The sequence below is a fragment of the Xiphias gladius genome, chromosome 21 (assembly GCF_016859285.1).
Source record: "Xiphias gladius isolate SHS-SW01 ecotype Sanya breed wild chromosome 21, ASM1685928v1, whole genome shotgun sequence".
Lineage (NCBI taxonomy): Eukaryota > Metazoa > Chordata > Actinopteri > Istiophoriformes > Xiphiidae > Xiphias > Xiphias gladius.
Genome location: NC_053420.1, coordinates 4687501 through 4691176, shown reverse-complemented (window position 1 = coordinate 4691176; position 3676 = coordinate 4687501). Strand labels below are relative to the sequence as shown.

Genomic DNA, 3676 nt, shown 5'->3' with positions numbered 1-3676 from the left:
TGACCCCTTTTAAGTCTCTTCTTAAAACACACTTTATTCGCAGAGATTCTCCCGATTTTCCTTGACCTTTAATGACTGCCCTTTTGCTGGCAGCACTGTTAATTCGCTTAACTCGCTATCAGAATTTGTTTTTATGATCTGCTTGTTTTGAAGTTGTTGCCTTGTGTGAAGCGCTTTGTAACGTGGGTTTAGAAAAGTGCCCTTTAAATAAAGATTACTATCGTCACTATTACTATTAATATTATTTATTTCATCTCTTGCACATTTAAAAACATGTTTAAAAGTGTATGTTTCGCCACAATAAAATCATGTTTTAATATCAAACTGTATTTATTTTGTCTCAGTCTTTTTAAGAAGACAGTTTTTTGTTTTTTAAAATCGGTCGCATGCCTCGCTGCTCCTCAGTGGTTAAAATATAAACTTATTATATTTTTATTTACATTTAGTTGCATTTCTGCAAACTCGACTGAATCCTCAGCATCCTGGAAGGCTTTTTCTACGTTTTGTCTTGCTGAATGTGTGTGTGTGTGTGTGTGTGTGTGTGTGTGTATGGGAGGCAAGGGGTCGATTTCCCAGGACAAACCTTAACTTACCTAACTTTCGAGTCGTTAGGGCGTCAGTATGGTCTGTACCTTGCTGTCTCTGGAGTCCGTAAGTTACTGGCAATTCAAAGTAAACGTTGCTGTTTTTTTTTAAACTTTAAACTCTCCCACTGCAGGGAAATTGGAAAAAAACAAACAAAAACAGTTTTCTGGTCAATTAAATCCTCAGGACCCCTGGGTCTCATGTTATTGAACAACGACCCGGGAACCGAATGACTTTTTGCCGCAATACTTTAGCTCCACATGGAACTTAGAACGAGAATTAACAAGGAGTCATTCACCTTTCTGGTTTATCTCTGCAGAACTATCAAATGTTTAAACCAAAATTAAATACCTTCAAACCCCATTTAAACCTAATTGAAACCGGCTTTAACTTAAGTGTGGAAAAAGCACTTTTTGACCCGACGTTATTTCCATACACGAGCTTTAAATCTCGAGTTTTAATTTCTAAAAACACGTCTAAGCCCTCGGGAGTCTTTGATCATTTCAGCACCTTTACAGTTTACCAGAAAAACAGCCCCCCCCTTAGTTCCATATCTAAGAAGCCTCATAATCTTGAGCTTTTCTGATTAAGGAAGGAAAAAGAATAAAAAATAAGACAAAACTCAAACCTTAAATGTTGCCTTTTGATGCTCAGCCTGTTTGTACATTATTGGTTTTAAATAATTCAAGACATACTTAGGTCTCTAATCTTGCAAATTAAAGCAACGTTTGAGGCATTAAATTCAGGCATTTAATGGAGCGTGATTTTTATTGGAGAGTGTCTGTGTAGTTTATGGGGCAACTCAGGTATCTTGAAGATTTATAAGGGATGTTTGGTGATTTGGTCTGTTGTTTTTTATTTGCTTTTACCACTAATGCAACACAAATTCTGCTTCAAGCCTGCTGCCTAGACGGATAGTTTGCGATCGGCACTTTAGTAAGTTCCAGTGCAGTTTGTACGTATACTGTACTGTGTAAACGTTTTAGGCAAGAAAAGCAGAGGATGCTTTCGAAAATAATGCCATGAATAGTTTTTTATTTATCAGTTAGCTTCATACAAAGTGCAGTAAACAAAGAAAAGCTAAATCAAATCAGTGTTTGCCGTGATCCCCCTTTGTCTTTAAAACAGCACCGGTTCTCCTCAGTGCAGTTTTTCAAGGTACTCGTCAGGTAGGCTGTTCCGAGCGCGTTGTAGAACCTGCGACTCTTCCTCTGTGGACTTAGTCCGTCTCCTGCCTCTTCGCGTGATCCCAGACTGACTCCGTGATGTCGAGATCAGCGCTCTGATGGGGGCCAGGCCATCTGTTGCAGGACTCCTTGTTCTTCTCATCTCTGAAGATAGTTCTTTATGACTCTGGCTGTAGGTTTGGGCTCGTTGTCATGATGCAGAAAGAATCTTGGAGCGATCAGACGAGAATCCACGTCGTAAAGCCTCTGTACAAAACGCAGGAGTGCAGAAAAACCTGAGAAGGAACGGGTATAATTGTCAGTGCCAGCAGGCTTTTCATCCCCAGATAAATTAAAATAGACCAGAAACTTCTTTTTTCTATTTTTTTTTCTATATATTTCCTTTTCTATTGACTTAACCGGATTTTTTTTATTTACCTAAAAGCACATTTCGTAAAAGTGTATTTCTAGCCTGCCGGGTATAAATCCTGATGAGGGAAACTGTCACATTGTTGTATGGTATTCATTTAGGTATTTCTTCATTCGTCTTGGTCTAAAAATGTCAAATGTAAAGACACTGAAAGACTGGTGTCTGCTTTTTCAAAAACCAACCATGTGTAGATGTAAATCATAAACTCTAAACTGCACTACAATTCCCGGAAAAAAATACAGATGACATTACCGCTGCATTTTCTTAGTGGTTGGGCCCTGATAGAAAGAGAGACAATGAAATGATAGCTCTCTCTGTACTGTGTGCAAATACTTCTGTCACTTTAAAAAGGGGGATGATTTGGAGCTGCCGCAGATTTTGTCCAGTTATTTCTACGTCATGACCGATAAGTCATTCGCAAAAGTAGCCATGATACCGTAAGCTGCTTTTGAAAGCTGTGGCTTCCGAGGGCTAAATGTCAGCCTTGGTCTGACATGAGTCAAGCATGGTTCGTATTTAAGTCACATCTGTCTGTCTTCCCAGCTCTTAAATCCATTCCGATGACTGTTTTTCTTGTTATGACTTTTGCATGTTGTCGATCTGGCAGTGGGTCCAGTCCTTCCTCTGGACTAATTGCTCGCCTGCTGACTGTATTAGAGTGTTTTGACTCATCACTTCCTGTGCGGAGAAGACTTCCCATGAGCCATCATACAAATGCCGGATTTTCATTTTGGACAAACTGCAGCCTTTTCTGCAGGGGGGGACTTTGATCGGCTGCCAACCTTACCCCCCCCCCCCCCGACAGCGGCTGATAAGAAAACTGGCCAGTGGTTTGGCTCCGGCAGCGGGGCCATCTGTGTCGGACTCGGTGAAAGTTCACGACGCCTGCTGGTTGTATAAGCAGAGCGCCAGAAGGTAACCGAGGGTCTGAAGCTAAAAACCAGTCTTCAGAGAACGTAACATAGAAAACTAGACTTTTCTAGCACACACACCACGAACGTTCAAGTTCAAACTAGCCGTGAAATGAGAACAGTGTGAGGTAGCTGCTTTCATTAGTCTTTGCTGAAAACATCCAGTTAATGGGCCGCCGGCGCCTGCTCAATCTGCCCATCACATGATAAAGTGCTGTTTTGTTAGGCATTCGTGCTGTGTTCAAGTCTGACGTTGGACAAAATTAGTGTTGTTTCTGGATGGCCTGAAGTAAATCTGGACCTCAGCATGTCAAACAAAACATCAGATGTTATGTCTTTGTTTAACCCCATGTGAAGTTGAACCAGATTGGGGAGTTATCATTTATTTAATTAAGAAACCGCAGGGACCATTTTAAGTCAGCTGACGGCGTTTCATACTGTGCCGAAACGAAAAGAATTCAAAGGGTACCTGAGAGACGGGGAAACACACTCAAAAACCTTTAACTTCACAGCATGCATTCAACAACAGCTCACCAGAGCTGGGAAGTAGACATAATTTGTAGCTATGGCTGTATTACCTGATT

At 40.9% G+C, this 3676-nt stretch overlaps 1 protein-coding gene across 1 annotated transcript in view; it reads right to left on the bottom strand.

Moving 5' to 3' along the window:
• Positions 1-1622: 1622 nt before the first annotated feature.
• The window catches only part of ahcy (adenosylhomocysteinase), a 25025-nt gene continuing 22971 nt past the window's right edge, over positions 1623-3676 (bottom strand). The window contains exon 12 of the transcript XR_005709803.1: positions 1623-2047. The gene's annotated coding sequence lies outside the window, so the exon portion shown is untranslated. The remainder of the gene's footprint in view (positions 2048-3676) is intronic.